The 18,372-nt window shown below is 42.4% G+C and overlaps 1 protein-coding gene across 1 annotated transcript in view; it reads right to left on the bottom strand.

Annotated features, from left to right (window-relative positions):
• The window catches only part of CngB (Cyclic nucleotide-gated ion channel subunit B), a 78,055-nt gene that overhangs the window by 49,283 nt on the left and 10,400 nt on the right, over nt 1-18,372 (bottom strand). The gene's annotated exons all lie outside the window — the stretch shown is intronic.

Genomic DNA, 18,372 nt, shown 5'->3' with positions numbered 1-18,372 from the left:
CTAGCGTCATTCGGTCGTATTATGCAGGCCACAGGACACATCAGTAGGTCAGTGATGTTAAGTGCAGGGAATGTGTCTTTTCGGGGAATTTTCGCCTGTCATTTTGAACCAAAGGAAAAAAAATCTTCGTGATATTGAAGGAAATTTCAGAAATGTTTAAAGTCTCCTATGACAACCGATAATTAGCGGTCACAGTGCACCATCACCTGCTGTAATCAGTTCTGGCGCTTGCACCACGCAAGCATCGCCTTTGAGATTTGTTTCTGATATTTACGCAGAGTGGTTTCTAGTTGATTATTGGTGTTAGACTTGAAGCCCACAAAGTGCAGCGTACTAACAGTATATTAATTATTGAACTCATGCTTTTGTTGTGCGGCAGTGGAGAGGCTAGTCATGATTTCAAATGTCACCAGAACGTCAGACACATGTGATTATTGTATGCGTATGCGTGGATGGGGGCGGAAATTAGTACTGTTGTGCAGAGAATTTGGCAGGGAATTTCATCAACGTTTGCAGGGAATAATCTCCAAAACAGGGAATTTTCAAGTCTGTGTATGGGAATTCTTCGGCGTAGTATGGAACATCACTGCAGCCCCGCCGTGGTGGTCTAGTGGCTAAGGTACTCGGCTGTGGACCCGCAGGTCGCGGGTTTGAATCCCGGCTGCGGCAGCTGCATTTCCAATGGAGGCGGAAATGTTGTAGGCCCGTGTGCTCGGATTTGAATGCACATTAAAGAACCCCAGGTGGTCGAAATTTCCGGAGCCCTCCACTACGGCGTCTTTCATCCTTGATGATATGGTGGTTTTGGGACGTTAAACCCCACATATCAATCAATCAACATAACTGCAGTAGGCAGGGGAATGTGGCACTAGCAGCTCGTTTATCAAGCGCTTCTCAGTAGTCGTTTATCAGATGTTACTATCTCACGAACAAAGGCACACGCAATGGGGTGTGGCTGGGAAGGGGAGGGGGGCAAAATTGTTTCATTTTCGCCTTTATTCTAAAATATCAGAGGACTAAAAGCAGGCCATTGTGAGGAGAACGTCATCGCTTCATTTTTATTTTAGTTTTACATGCACTGCGACGCTGGTTTTCTTTTGCACGCGCCCGAGGGGGGAGGGGTCTGTTTTTCTTCAAAATTTTATTGTCTATCCTGTGCACGACACGAATGCGATAACCTGGCTATTCCTACGGCGGTACAGGGAGCCCGAGCCTCCTGGCCACTATCATGGGCATACTGAACAACCAGAACTCGATTGTGATAAATTGGTGATTTGATTACCCTTCGAGATACTAGTCCCTTATAAACCGCAGTTCCAGAGAATTTGACCTAACGGGCACATACAAACTACATGCAAAGCTTGCGAAGCAAGTATTTCTTCTGCTCCGTACCACTTCCTGATATGAACCGGTGAACGATTTTGTCTGTAGTTGTCTTAGCGTTGTGACTACACTGCAGACGTAGCTAATGAGCGCAAGAAACAACGAATATAGTAAGAACGACAGACAGGGCGGATAAGGTAAAGGCTACCATATTTACCTTGTGCGTTGTTTTTTGCGCTAATTAGCTATGTCTGCAGTTAATACGCACCAACTAGCCTGACTCGCTTACTAATACTCCTAAGTTATGACGAGCTCAGTTCAGATATGTGCGTGCGGACGCGGATAAACTCTTCTCCATAAGTAGCATTGTTTAGTGAGTTAATTGCATGTGGCCAGTTTTTCTTTTTGTCGTGGCATCAATCCAGCAAAGTCTGGGCCATCTGAATAAGCGCACTGGTCAGTTAGATCGTCGCTACAATAAAACTTGCCCTCCCCCCAATTGACAACTCTGCGCACTGTTATATCTGTGAACATACTAAAATGGGCCAAACAGGGCGACGTATACTAATGCACGCCAAACATCGAAATTCATCAAATAGCAGGCCAATTTGTAATCGTGCATCGCGTTGCCACTCACGCCATAGAGAACCCGTGCTCGAAAGCACAGCTACTTTGTTACAGCACTTGCCGCAAGCGCCAACATCGGCGTTGCGGTCTTATAATGGCTCGGAGTGGCCGAACCCACGAGGTAGGTTTCCCACTAAGATGAGAGCCTAAAAAGGGCGTGCAAATACTCCCAAAATTTTGCGTCATCAAAACAACCAGCAAAATATATTTCCGCCAGAACGACTCGCGTATATCTTCCTGGGACACACGTGAACGGACGGGACGGTGTAGCTGGCTGCCGCGAAAGCGCGCGTCAAATCTTTGGCTTTGCTCGCTACTAGATTCTTCGGACAGGAACACCGAAACGCTTCAAGCCTTTCTTTTTTACGTCTTACTTCCTTTAATCTACCGCTGCGTTAACGACGTGCCCTCGGAACTCGTAGATCGTTATCGCGCCGCCATGACCGTGGTTTTGTGCGTGGCGGCTGTGGCAAACTGTAGTTCCGTTTTCAATCCGTGTGCGTTAACTGCGCACGTGCCTTCAAAACTAACTCGTTTTATGCTATCTATGATCGCATCTGCCGCGGTGTTCCCCACACAGTATGCGGAAAGAGGCGTTGCTTTGACTGATCGATCGTCGGACGCGCGCACATTTTCGGAGCACTGTCAGTAACGTCGTCGCCATACATGATCGTGTCAAGAACCACCGCGGTTTCGACCACAGTGGCTGTGGCAACGACGTTCACTATAGAAGACAATGCTGGTCACAAGCGTACTTCAGAGCTCCGAGCAGGCTGCTCTCACTCGGCATTCGTTCCGACGGTTTCAGTACTGAAGTTCAGATCACGCGCCACGTTTTGGAAAAGGGTTCGGAACATTCGAATTTCGGCCCAGTGGACACAGTGGAATTTTGCTGGGGAATTGAACTAATTCATATCTGCCGTGGTTTCACATCAAGTTTAGATGAACACCTCATAAATTTGTTTATAATAAAACGCGGTGGGTTCACAAAAAGCCCGGCGTGTACTGACCTGCATTTTTGTCAATGCTACCAGATAACGCTTATAATTTTCGATTTCCGGAAGATCTTCATGACAACCATACAAAGTGAAGAAACGGTCGAAATTCGGGAGTCTCTCTTACGATCCGAGAGACTTGGCAGATATGTTATTTTAAATTAAGTTACCACTGCTTTCCCGAACATTTTTTTTCCGGGAACGTTAGGCCGGAGCATTCCCTCACGGTCCCCGTTCGCATTATATATGTATATCCCGCAAGCTACCGAAATGGCCACGAATACTGCTCTGCACCGAATACACTCTGTCATAAGTATGAGAGCGTGGACTCAACCCAGAAATACTATATATCGCTGGACCAAACGTCGAGTGTTGGTAAGCCCAGTTGACGAGCTGAATCCTTGAAGACCAGCGGTGTCCGGTGGAGAGTGTCAAACTGTCATTTAAAACCCACGGCGTCTTTGACTTTTCCACCTTGAACGACTCTGCCGGCGGCTCGCTCCTCTGAATAATCTTTATTCCTCTTCGTTTGCAGAAAATTTCCGTCATGGGCTGACTGCATCCGCTAATATTTTATTATTGTTAATAATACGCCTTATTAATATCCAGAAATTCTGGGAGCATGCACTGACTAGCGTCTTGACGACCAACCTATACTTTATGCTGACCCGATGGTTACGGGATCGAATTCCGGCCGCTGAGGCCCCATTTCTGATGGAAGCGAAAATGCTTGAGACCCGCGCACTTGAATTTACGTGCTCCTTAAAGAACCCCAGGAGGTGAAAATTTCCGCACACCTTCAACACAGCGTCTCTCATAATCAAATCGTGGCTTTGAGATGTTGAACCCCAACAATTATTAATAACGATGTACTCTACCATTTCAAATTTTTGTATCACATATTATCTCCTAATTACTAGTCACAATAATTACATTTCTCTTCAGAGTCCACGCTTTTCGATAAATGATTAAAAAATAGTGATCTGTGATAGCAAGTATTCATTCGCATAGTGCGGCTGTGGCCACTCTACAGCAAAGTGACTAATCCGCGTGCTTTTTTATTTTTATTTTTCTATAAAAAATAATCAAACACTTAGGATAATTATTGTGATTGTGCGCAGTTATAGGCATTCAACATGAATTGACAAACTGTCTCTCCTATGCTTCACATAGTATAATATATATATTTCTTTCTTTCTTTCTTTCTTTCTTTCTTTCTTTCTTTCTTTCTTTCTTTCTTTCTTTCTTTCTTTCTTTCTTTCTTTCTTTCTTTCTTTCTTTCTTTCTTTCCTTCTTTCTTTCTTTCTTTCTTTCTTAGTGTATTAAGAACAATCACATGAATTGTCCAAGGAGACAGGGCTAAAGGAAAACATTGCCGGACTGGGCAGTGCCACCCATACAGCAGTGCCAGCAAAAAAAAAAAAAAAAAACATTTGCGAATATAAAAGCGTACATAAAACTCCAATTCTAAACTTGTTGTCATAGATGTATAATTCCTCAAAATAAATGCAATAAACGAAAAAAGACAAACACATCAATGTTATGCAGTTTGAGTGATTTTCAGCACTAAAAAGAAAAAAAAAGAAAACATAAGCACAAATATAACAAAACAAGGCACGCACAAATCACGAGCAAAAAAAAATGAATGAAAGGCAACTAGGAACAACCTGTAGGGCTCACGAGCCACATGCGAGGAGAGAGAGAAAAGAGAAAGGGAAACCAGATTGATATGTGGGATTTAACCTCCCAAAACCACCATATGATTATGAGAGACGCCGTAGTGGAGGGCTCCGGAAATTTCGACCATCTGGGATTCTTTAACGCGCACCCAAATCTGAGCACACGGGCCTACAGCATTCTCGCCTCCGTAGAAAATGCAGCCACCGCAGCCGGGATTCGAGTCCGCGACCTGCGGGACAGCAGCCTTAGCCACTAGACCACCGCGGCGGGGTAAGAAATAAACGCCAAAACAGTACATAACGTTGATTCGGAAGCATATTATTCTTTGATTAACTTTAGTCCTCTGAAAATAATAATTATTTTATTGATTTTTGATATGCTTGCTTCCCAGTTTCAGAATTGAGATCTGTGGTTAAGGCATATTCATTGAGGAGGTTAGAAAATTGAACAGCAAGTTTTTGTTCCCCTTAATTTGTTGTAGTATGTGATAAAGACACAAAACCATTTTCTAAATTATAGCCTGCAGTTTTTACATTGTATTTACTCTGGAAGGATTGTTTGTCAGACTCAAGTTGTCGCATAATTTCAAGGAATAGCTTATACGTATGGTGTTTAGACAACTTTTATATTTTAGTTTTGGAATAGTATGTTTTGGTGCTGACCATACGTTCCAAGTTTTATATTGCATGTAGCGCACGGTTTTGAAGTATTTGAAGTGATCCTAAATTATTCAGTGTAGTAGTCGACCAAACTAGAAGATTGTATGTTAATTAAACGGGAATGTATTAGTGCATTATAAATATGGTGTTTCACGCTCGTTGGTACCAAATATTCCAGCCTGTTTAACACACCCACAGCGTGGGCCACACTCCTTTTCTTCCTTTTTTTTTTCTCGAATGCGCCTAGTTGTCAGTGCGATCGCGTGCACACGCGTGGATAAGTGACGACCTCCCGTGGCGATATCTGTAACGACTGAGCGCGCTATGTTCAAATCAGCCAATGACTGATAGATGGGCTTGCTACAAATGATTTTTTAGCGTCTTCCGTAGTTTGTCGAGAGAAAGGAAAGCAATTTTTAGCTGACTGATAATTTATTGTGAATTCCAGGCCACGTGCTGCGCTATGATATTTGGCTCGCATGTTGTCGGGAGTCTCTACTACCGATCTGCAGCGTTTCATTACCAAGCTCGAAAAGTGTTGCAGGGCCCTTTGAAGGATAAAGCAACGCAATGAACACCATCGTGAGGTAGTTTTTCGAAAAGAACGACGTGTTGGAAGCAATTGAAGGCTCTTCTAAAAAGAAGAAATAAACCAAGGGTTATCATTCAGCTTTCAATGTTGTCAAGAATTTGTTCTTTTATTTCAAGTAAGGCTGCTTCTCAAGATTTATTTTTACAGAAACCATATTGCTTTTGTGCAATTATGTTTTCCGTGTTAAAAAATCCACTTAATCTTTTGTTTATAACACGTTCGGCAATTTTCGCAAAAACTGATAGTACTAATATTGGCATGTAGTTAATCATATTATTAACTAGTCCACCTTTATGAATAACTGTCACTTGGGCTAGCTTAATTTTGTCCGGGAACACGCCATTCAAAAGAATTAGATTACAGAAATGTGCTAGATTTATGCTTACATATTCGCTAACAGCTTTCAGCGGCTTCACCTTTACATCTGCAGCACCAGCCACACAACTGTCTTTAAGCGATGAGATCTTAAGGTTCGTCTTGCGCTAACAGCATATTTGGGGCAAAATAGTCACTGAACGCATGTGTGTTTGCGTTTCTGCGCTAACCCATTACGAGCTGGTATAACAGCAGGCTCAAAGCTACAAAAAAGAGTGCAAGATAGTCAGACTAATGACTTTACGTGGCTTCGAACCAAGATCATCAAGGCTTCTAAGAGGGTGTCTTAGAACTATTTCACAACCACATTGTTTTTGTTTGTTTGTTTTTATTTAACTGAATGGAAGTATTGCCATAAACACAGGGTCAAATTTTTGTACTGAGGCACTTGGGTACAAAATAATATACTATAGGCACACAATATATTGCAAGCACAGCATGATTTAGCGGCGAAAGCCATTCAAAAGCGAGTTTAAAGGTGTTAAGAAGGCTGTGCACTCGAACAAGGTCTTCTCGCAAAATAATCCTTGTCGGCCGGGGTGGCTCAGCAGGCTTCTCGTGCGTACGATGTCCCTTGACGAAAAATTGTATGAGTACACCGATTGTTCTACGGGAAAAGGGTGATACCATACGGCGTGATGGCTAGATATTTTTAAATGCTCAATACGGGTATGGAAGCGGTATCTGGTGAGGAGTTGAAATAAGCAAAAAAGGTTGATTGATTGATATGTCGTGTTTAAGCAAAAAAGGTTAACAGAACATATGTAAAAAAAAGATGGTCAGTCAAGTATAAGGTATGAAAATACCGCTTTTAATGAAGAAACATGAACAAAGGAAGATAAACGTGATATATTACACTGCAACATGTATGTCGTACACGCGCTTGGCACATTATCAATCACAAGTCTCTCTTCGGAGAAACACAACCACCCACCCTGAAACTAATTCTTTCTTACGTCACAAGAACACTAGCTCCCGCACAGACGTCTGCGTCGTATGGACCATCCTCTTCAACTTCGCCCTCCTCAACATAGACTCTTTAGATCAAAGTACTTTCCCGACTTTAACTTGGTGTCGCTTTTCTTCACATCGTTCATGCAACCTACAGAGCAAGAATGTGTGGTTTTTCTTTTCACAAAGGCTGATTCTGGCAGAAGTGAGTGCTTTGTTTTGTCCCGTATAACCTTCGTGGGCTCACGTAAAAAAACAGTGTAAAATATACACCCAGAGATGTAACGACAACTTCGTTTCTCCCGAAACTGGCTGTGGAACGTTTGCCTCTACAGTGATCCCTACTTGCTAGCTCTTGGACACTACCGATCTTTTATGCGACTGGCGGTCCAGCTTACTGAAGCAAGCGGGAATGTATTTTAAAGAATTTGTGCAAAGCTACAAGGAGAGACTGTCCCAGTGCTAAAAAAAGTAGCGTATAGGTAATAAGTAACGTTGGCCCACCTCAAAATGTTTCCAGATTGTGGTCGAAAGGGCCCAAGTTCTGTATGCCTTCCAGTATCCGCGTATAAATTGGTGGCTTTCAATAGAAGTGTGGCTTCAAAGGCACAGCAAGAAATACGTGAACGATGCCAACGTGAAGGGGTGGAGTGCCTAGATAAAACTGTATCCAAGCATGACGCAAAGCGAATCGATACCAGTGTTATACAGACGTTGTGCTTCTTAAAACAAAAGAAAATAACATGTCTTTTGTAGGCAGACAAAGAAGGGGGCTTTGTTGTGGTAGAAAGAGTTGGGCTTTTAGCGAAAAAGCGATGCAAGTGATGATAAAAAACATTGTAGCAGTTAAGAAAAGCTAGTTCTGAATAAAATCAAGTTTTGTGGAATTTTGTAACAAGATGGCTTTCACGCCGCTCGTGAAAAGTATTCAGGAAAGTAAAGCCAATTGTTTAACCACATTTTTCACAGCTAAGACGCAAAAGCAAGGTGCGACATTTAGAACCATTATTAGTGTGTCTGGGTGTTGAAAGCATAACGTAAGCCAAATTTTGCAGAAGGAACTTAAGTTGCTAGGAGTCAATGACTCGTACCGCCCTAAGAATTCTGAAAAAAAATAGTTCAATGTTGTTGGGGGAATAACAAAGTGGGCCATGTTTTTTTCGGTTGATGTACAGGATTTATTGTACTCGGCATCACAGCAAGAATTATTATTATCTGTGCGTGAATGCATTGAAGAGAATGGTGCTATCTCTTTCGAAAACAAAGTCGGGCTGACAGTGGCAAATTTTTTGAGCCTGTTGGAATTTTATCTTCAAGTGACATTTATTGTTTTTAATGAATAGCCTTCATTGCGCGTAATGGCATTTGCGTCGGGCCCTGCGTTGCTCCTACACTTGTCGACATTTTTTAAAGCCCATGTTGATAGGCAACTACAAAATGTTTTAATTATTTGAAGGTTTAAGATTCTTTAGATACGGTCATATTTTTATTGTGTTTTCAAATGTCGCCTTTGACTACCGGGAGACGGTGATTGACATTTTAAATGTTTTAAATCAGCACGTACGATGGCTTACTTTCACGCATGAGCTGCCCCAGAATAACCTTTTACAAGCTTTGGAATTGAGTCTCGAAGTATGTGACTGGCATGTATGTTGGGCTTACAGTCCCAGCGCACAAAAATAGCTGGGGCCTTTCAAGTCAGCCGACTCGAAAGTTGTCAAAAGAGTAATAGTGTCAACATGTATGGAATCGGTCCTGAAAAAGTCGTCTACGCACAAAATGCAGAAAAGTTTTGAACATCATGTACGCCGATTATTGGCTGCATGCCACCCTATGACGCTCCTCACCGCTATGGCCAAAGCCATGCTTCAGAAAAGGAAAGCTAGTAAAAAGGCAGCCTGTGAACATGATCCGTTCAGGCCTGTTGTGATGCCTTATTCACACAAGGTCCCACATCAACTCAAGGAAGTTGCTGAAGGCATGGTGTCTTTTTGGTGTTTTCCACGCCCAAAAGCTCCCGAAGATGTGCTCCCGCACTTTCAGTATAGTAGCAAACGTGGGTGTCACATAAAACACGGTGTCTACTATATCTCTTGCAGCACCTGTATGGTATATGCCACACCTCAGGTATTTGGCATGACCTACATCGGGCAAACGGGACGATGCATAAACGAGCGGCTTAAGGGACATGCACGAAAAATAGCTAACAAAGTGGACAAAGGGGCACATCTTGTTGCCCATATGAACTCCTGCATCGACTGTGCACCGCGGTTTCATGATACGCTGATTCTTAGCAGAAGCAAACATGGAGATGCGCGGCTTGCTTTGGAAGCATATCACATTAAAAAAAAGTGGAGTTGATTGTATCAGCGACACCTCTATTTGTTTGCGTGCCTGTGAATATGAATTTTTGCGTACGCATTTTCGTTAGAATATCGCGCTTTACGTGTGCAATAGGACACTACGCGTGTGCAGTCAGGGACCTGGCGCATTATGTTATATCATCTGTTGTTACGTATACAATGCAAAGCTGCGCGTGCGCATGCATTGTGTGTTTTTTTACATATATATGCGATGCTGTGAGAAGAATAAAGCAGTTGTTAGTTTGGCGCCATGGAGTCTGTGTCTTTTATCACATCTTTTCTAGTTTTTTCCGTATTACTTGCGCCATAGAAGTTCTTATGTTGTCACTTTTTTATTTATTGGCATTGCACATATATGTACACAAGGGAGCGATGCACATCTATTGGCATGCCTCCTCGATTACTGCCATGCAGTGATCCCCAGCACGAGGTAGCACGATTTACAGGTCAGCAAGGCAGAGAAAAACGCATCGCAAAGTAATAGAGTCCTTCTTATTGTTTCTTATAAAACTAAAAAAATGTTGCTGCGAAGTTGTCTCTCTTTCGTAAAACGCGCATGTTTATCACAAATCACGACACTAGGTGCCATTCAGTGACGACCGCGAAAACGCTCTCTTTTTGAGGCTCTCACTCTTAAAAAAAAAAGGTTGTAGCACTTACTAAGCTCTTGTGACATATGTTACTAACAGGTCAGTAAGTGAAGTTAGTAACGGGGAGGCTAGTAACCGTTACTACTTTACCATTACTAATGCAGTTAGTAATAGTTACTAAGGTCGTAGGTTTGGTTCCTGCCCACGGCAAGTTATCTTTTCACCCACTTTTTCTTTCTTCACATTTACCCCACTATTCTGTCTAATAACCTCCCCTTTACTTTGCCTGGCTATATTGCCTGTTAGATTTCAATAATATTGTGTCAAAATGTGTAAAAACGAGTTCTTAAGCATACACTTTTTTCCCTTGTTCATTAACGAGGGTATCGTACAGGCAGACTTGGTGCCTTAGGTTGTACACGAGGGACTATTGCTCAGCTGCCAGCTCGTAATAAGTTCACGTGCTACGTGACGCCACACAGGCTCATAAAGAGTCTGCCACACTCGCCGCCATGGCTACTGAGGGCACTGGCTGACACTCCCACGTTTAAATTCACACATATACCCAATAAAGTGGCTGGGGGGATGGCTGCCGTGGTAGCTCAGTGGTAGAGCATTGAACGCGTTATTCGAAGGTCGCAGGTTTGGTTCCTGCCCATGGCAAGTTATGTTTTCACCCACTTTTCATTCATCACATCTACATTACAATTAGGTCTAATGACCTCCCCTATACTTTCCTTGGCATTATTGTCTGTTAGATTTCATTAATATTGTGTCTAAACACGGAAAAAATGAGCCCTTGAGTATACACTTCTTTCTCTTATATATATATATATATATATATATATATATATATATATATATATATATATATATATATATATATATATATATATATATATATATATATATATATATATATATATATATATATATATATACATACATATATATATATATATATATATATATACATATATATATATATATATATATATATATATATATATATATATATATATATATATATATATATATATATATATATATATATATATATATATATATATATATATATATATATATATATATATATATATATATATATATATATATATATATATATATATATATATAATGTGTGTGTGTGTGTGTGTGTGTGTGTGTGTGTGTGTGTACTGAAGAGGTTTTTCCAATGGGCCAAACGTACTTGGGAAGAGAAGAGATCGACACATAGCGGTTGTCTTAGTTTTATTTCAAACGGTTTCGTTGGACTAATAAAGCTAAGACAACGGCTCAGTTGTGTCTCTATATGTGTTTTATTTTTCTCTGCGCTAGTTGCGTCCGCTGTTATCTGCCATAAAAATGACGTCGCAACTCAATAATGATACCTTTTTTGTTTTCATTGACTGATGTGCAATGACATTGATTAACTTGAATATGACGACATCAAATGAGGAAACCACAATGTGTAAATGAAGGGGTTCACGTTCACCGGGAGTTGCGATCGCTTCAAGCAGCTAACACACGGAGAACCGTAGAGCCGGAGAGTCAAAGGTCGGAATGCAGGGGGTGGTGAAGAAAAAGAAGAGGTGCATTGACCGCACTTCTGACGACGGAGTAATGGCTTGGTCAATGTTCACCATGCGATAACCTTGTCGCAGCCGAATGCGCAATGAAAAGCCTTCTGTACACGACTGTGCGCGTGTGTGTATACATGTACGCAAGGCTGCGCGCGCGTGTGTAATAATTTGTATTATTGGCGTAAGCGCAAACAAGAGGTTACACGTGAACACTTGAGAGTTCACACTGAACTTCCCGCTGCGATGTTCGAATATCATTAAGCACTAAAGAAACGTTATACAGAGAGGCACAACACATGTCACGCTTTTCTCAAGCTCACATGTGCCAATATTCTAACAAAATCAGTTGTATTTTGTAGTATAGCGCAGGCGCTTTTAGAGGAGAACGAAAAAAAGTTAAAGAGAACTGAACATTTACTGGAACAATATTTTAAACTTCAACGAGAAGCAACGACGTTGAAACAGCGGAGTATACCCACGAAGTTGAGACTGGTCTTACATCGAAAATATTTTTGCCAATCGACTGCGCGGTACTACTTTATCCGAAATTCATTTTATCGAATCAGTTAACCTCTTTCCTACCGTAAGCAGCTGTGCTAAAACTGGAACGATATGACTTCATTTGGTCGTTGCGGGGCAACAAAATAATTTCATCCGGTTTAATAAGCACAAAACATAGTTGACTGGGTCTTGACACTCGCCGAACGCAGTAGCAAGAGTATAGTAACAAGTGGCACAAGTCAAGATCAACACCGTCGCACAAGAAACGTTAGCCAAGTAATGAATACAACAAGCGTTATGCAAACACTCTGAATACAAACGCAATAAGCACACTGTCGTAACTGATGCTACGCAATACAGAGAAAATAACGTGGCACAACGTCGCTCGCAATGCTGTTCAGGTGAGTGGGCGCTCCGAAAGTGCAGCATGTATTGGCGTGACTCGTACCAGAACCACGACATACACAAAGAGACGGGTAGGTGCTCAACGTTAGCTCCTATACCTGTCTCTTTCTGTGTGTCACGGCTCTTTGCTATTATGCGTGTCGCACTACAATGCATGGCGGAGTTTCTAACAAAAACATAATGAAATGTGGGGATTATTTTGCTTAAGAGATATTATCAAAAGACACTAGATCACTGCGATTTCTAGTGGGAACGGGGACAGATTTAAATGCGCAGCATTTCTTTGCGTATGCAGGCACTTTGAGCATCTATCTATCTATCTATCTATCTATCTATCTATCTATCTATCTATCTATCTATCTATCTATCTATCTATCTATCTATCTATCTATCTATCTATCTATCTATCTATCTATCTATCTATCTATCTATCTATCTATCCATCTATCCATCTATCTATCTATCTATCTATCTATCTATCTATCTATCTATCTATCTATCTATCTATCTATCTATCTATCTATCTATCTATCTATCTATCTATCTATCTATCTATCTATCTATCTATCTATCTATCTATCCACCTATCCATCTATCCACCTATCTATCTATCTATCTATCTATCTATCTATCTATCTATCTATCTATCTATCTATCTATCTATCTATCTATCTATCTATCTATCTATTATTTGATTGATTGATATGTGGGGTTTAACATTCCAAAACCACTTATTATGAGAGACACCGTAGTGGAGAGCTCCAAAATTTCGACCACCTGGGGTAACATGTTCGCCTCCATCGAAAATGGAGCCGCCGCAGCCGGGATTCAATTCTACTACCTACGAGTCAGTAGCCGAGTATCTTAGCTACTAGACCATCGCGGCGGGGCTGTCTATCTATTTATCTATCTATCTAGCTGCCTAAATCTCGGTGCTCTCATGATCACTTCCTTAACATGGGGTAAACCAAAATTAGTATGAGAGGGTAATATTGGTTTGACAAATGCGACTCGCTGGTCATGGCATGAATAATGTCACAATCTCGTCGCGCACGCCGTCACTTTTCAAAACACAGTGGCACATACCCGGGGTTAGGTATGTGCCACTGGGATGTGGGTATACGCGCCACAGGTGTCTGACAGTGTATAATTCTAACGCTACAGCGATAAGGCAGCGTTGACCAAACGAATGCAAAGAAGAAATGTCATTGTCCCAGTAAGCGAACCCTAGCATTCTGCATGGCAGTCAAGTATTCTACCACAGCGCCACGCCAGGTCTCGGAGCTACCTTTGAAATAGACCCTAATGTTAATGAAACGCCAGTTGTGGGTCTGGGCTGGCCATGGTCAAATTACATGGGTCGCGAAACTTGGAACGAAAAGTGTAGAGAATCTATTGCCACAGGCATCAACTTCCGCCGACCATTGAAGCGCGACTAGGTGAGGAGGGGACAAACAACCAAAACTAAAAACTCAATATGATTTGTTCTTCAAATAGTCGTAATTTTATATTTGTCAAAGTTAACTATAAACTTACTTTGCTGTGTATCTCACACAGGGCTAACTGGTTGGTTGCCTCAAGTTTTCATCTAGTGCCATAAATGGGGAGAGGGGCGACGTCTTCAAACACTCTGCTATCAGAGAGAGAGAGAGAGAGATAAATAGAGAGGAAAGGCAGAGAGGTTAACCAAGCTTGGCTCGGTTGGCTACCCTACACTTGTGGGGGGGGGGGGAAATGGAGAATAATAGAAAGGAAAGAGATAGAAAAAAAGAGGAGTAAGAATTAGAAGGATGAATAGTCAGCTCTAGACTATGCAGCATAGTGTCACACTGTTCTTTCATAAGTGGTCGTGAAGTCTGGTGGTCCTTAAGAAGTGCAAGAGGGCTTTCGTGGCTTTGCGTGTATGGGAGACTGTCGGCCAAGGTCCCAGGATCTTCTCTTCTGTAAGCGGCCGTGTATCCAGCTGACGGAACTTGGTTTCCATAATACGTCATTCAGGCTGGTATGCTGGGCAATGACATAGAATGTGCTCGAGCGTTTCCTCGCAGGCGCAGATGTTGCATGCCCAAGTGCTCGCCATTCCAAGGAGACGAGAGTAGCATTCGTAAATGCCACGCCCAACCTCATGCGATACAGTAAAGTTTCAGCGCATCGTGGGAGCCCGTATGGCAAACGAAGTTGCAAGTTTGGGTCGATCGAATACAGATGCGTGTTGGAGAAACCCGGTGTATTCCATTGTAGGACATTTATACGGCGAGCAAGTGATTGTAGTCGCCTTGCAGCGTCCGTTCTCAAGAGTGGTATGGGTGTACGCAGGTCTTGGTCATGAGCCGATCGAGCAGCTTCATCCGCGCTGTCATTGCCGACAATTCCGCAAAGAATCGGCAACCACTGAAATACAATATCGTGACCTTCGTCGAGCGCTTCGTGGTAGTCGTGTCTTATCTGATATACGAATTGTTCGTGTAACCCATGCTGCATAGCGAACCGTAGTGTCTGTAAGGCCGACCTCGAGTTGCAAAAGATGGCCCATTGGTTAGGTTGCTGCCGAAGAATGTACTTTACTGCACCTTGAAGCGCTGCAAGCTCTGCTGCTGTCGACGTCGTGGTGTGAGAGAACTTGTATCGAAGCGACACATTATCAGATGGAACAACCACTGCTCCTGTAGAGCTGTTGAAATTAGTGGAGCCATTGGTGTAAACGTGTATGTGGTCGAAGTACCTTTAGTCCAACAGTCGCAAAGTCGATTTCTTCAGGGCTAGCGGTGACATGCGTGCTTTCTTAACGATTCCAGGAACTGATAAGCGCACGTCAGGTTGACTCTGCTATGAGAGTTTGTGTTTAGTTCGGCGTGTTTTTTTATTCGGCGCATTGCCAGGTCAACGAGGCATCGCTCACTTTTCCGTGGTGGTTTTGTGTGTACCTTCAAAAGTTTACTAATTTTTTACGTGCATTTCATGGCTCAACTAGCTCAAAGAATGTGTAGATGGCCGCTCCTGTTACTGCCGACTGCTTTCGCTGGCGCGCGGCCCTCACCTTTGGTGACGGTGAACAAGACACGCTTAGCAATAATACGCTGCACTCTACGGCTGTCAAAGCTGCTGTCTCGCTGCAGTGATTTTTAATGATTGGGAAACGTGAGTTTTTGAACTATTATGCTATTCTGCTCGTGAAAAGTTGTCACAATTGCCTCTGCAAAGTTTCTTGTGCATATTGCAAGTACGTCATTTGGCTAATAAAACAACTTTGCGTCCCCAATCTTTGTTATTTCTGTTTCTTTTCTCTCTTGCATGCAATTAGCGAGACACAATTAAGGCGCAATAAAATTATGGAATAATGAAGGCACGTAGCAGGTCAAAAATAAGGAAAAAATTCAATTTCGCGCCATATAGGGCAAATGAGTGACGTCGCCACCGCTTTTGGTTGTGACGTCATGTTTTATTTTTAATTATTTTTCTGTTCCTAACGTAGCGGGCGACCGTGGCAACGAGCCGCCGACTACTGAATTTACGGTCTTCTATGGAAGTTGCGCTACCAGTTTACATATACCTTGGTGCTGGCTCCCCAATTATATAAACGGTTTATGTACTCCTACGATACAGCCATCGAGTCGGGTTAACATTAATTGTAGTCAGGTGTAATCCGCTTAGTTTATTTATGCAGCAGTGTCTAGGGCTAGATCTTCGTGAGTAGCAGCGCTTTATATCACCTCACCGCTTCTGGTATTACTAATATCCATGTTGCTGTTGAGCTCATTACGCATCTGTAAACAACTGGTGATATAAAACTTATCCGGCTGTTTAACGTATGTCTGCGCGTGCATTTGTACATATCTTTAGGGCAACTTCGTAATGTTTTGCTCAATAAAATAATTACAACACAGACACCTTACATGCACATGCTTTGCATAACAGCGATTCCCAAGGTGCCTGTGAACTGCCGAATTTTCTTTTAGTTCAAAGTGACAGAAGGTAGGTATTGCACAACCGATAATCGTATAAAAATAGCAAGGAATAATAATCAGGCTAAAGGCAAAATAGCAATAAAAATATGTATTTGAGAACACTGGACCCACAGTGGACATTCGCGGAAAACTAAATTCCAGATATTTGTAAATCCGTCGCGCGAGTTCCCCTCATTATAGAAGCGCTAAATCACGGGACAAATGAGCAGTGGCATCAGGGACATACAGCACCGGATTTGCCTATCGCGCAAACGTCACATCCAAGCGAAAGCTGCCACGTATGTGTAAATAAGCACTGCTACACGTTTGTTTCCGTGTTCTCTGACGAAGACAGAGCCAGCTGCTTCTCACCTCAATGAGCAATCCCGATGGCTATGGAATATTTCAACGCAAGTCTATGTCCTTTTCCAGGCGACGTGACAAAGGCCTTAGCCACTGAAGCTACTTTGCCTCGACCATGCCGCACTCGATTCTGCGAGTTTCTCTTTGCCGGTGAGGGCTCATTAGTTCGGCGGACGGAGATGACCTGGTGGTACCTGCAGCCTCTCGTCTCAAGGGCGGTGCTTCAGACGAGCGAGTAGTTGTGAACCTTCGGTTTTTTTCTTTTGTTTTTGCTACTTCGTCGGGTGTGCTGCTAAGATTGGGACATGACAGACCCGTATTGATCGGTAGCCACTGTGTTCGCTCTGTGTTGCTAAGCGCCACTTCCCCTTACAACACTCCTGACGCGTCGCGTAGAAGGAATCACGCGAAGCGAAGCACGGCTTCTCTTTCTGACACCACTTACCCGTGTGTCAAATGTGGTGCCAGAGACTTTTTGGAAAGCTGAGCATGTCCCATGCATGCAGGCCCAGTCATCTAGAGTAACTGAGCTACGTCGCGAATAGAAATGATAGTAAGACTACCCAGCCGAAGCAAGCCGTAACGCCTTCAAGAGGTGGTTTGATCACGAACGAGTTTCTGACTTGTGTTACTTTCGACTAATTTTGAGGTTGTCGCTCTAAGTTAGCCGTAATGTAAGAATTGAAGAAGAGAGCTATAATTTCTCCGTACCAGTACCACGGCGCAATTTGAGCCACATTATAATGGGGGTATCCAGAATAAGTGAGCTTTTAAATTAAATTACACGAGCATTTCTTTTTTTTTCCATATCGCGTCAATCAAATGAAAATTCGACTCGCGACCTCAGCAGAGCAACGCCATATCCACTAGGCCACTATAGCGGAACTTCAAAGATTCTTGATATTGGAATATTACGCAATCAGCTACCCAACTATCTTGAGTACGTATAAGGTGTGAGCATAGCTACAGTGCACGCTGAAAAGCGAATAAATAGACCATAAGCAATATATATAGTCCTAGAAATGAGTATTAACCAATTTGGTAAGTTTTTTTTTTCCAAGGAGCGTATTTTTCTATGACTGTATTCTATAAAAATTATTTGCATTAGATTCACTTATCATTTGGACCAACGCGTGTCCGACGTGGATTTTGTTAGAGGATTAACAGGTGAATACAAAGATAGAGCCACTAAAATTTGTGACACTATGGGTATCTTGTGTCTGCAAGAACGACGACTTCACACCATCGTAATGGCTCAACCACAACTCTGCGCATCTGCTGACCAAGGCGATGCAGTGAAGCAAAAGGGCACACCTACGAACACTCGCTTAATTTTACCGTTTCATCATCAATAAACCAAACTTTAACGCTGCGTTATGACAATCATTGCACACCACGCTGTCATGACGTCATTCACATCA

Source organism: Rhipicephalus microplus, chromosome X (genome assembly GCF_043290135.1).
Source record: "Rhipicephalus microplus isolate Deutch F79 chromosome X, USDA_Rmic, whole genome shotgun sequence".
In the NCBI taxonomy this organism is placed as follows: Eukaryota; Metazoa; Arthropoda; class Arachnida; order Ixodida; family Ixodidae; genus Rhipicephalus; species Rhipicephalus microplus.
This window is presented reverse-complemented; position numbering and strand designations above follow the sequence as displayed.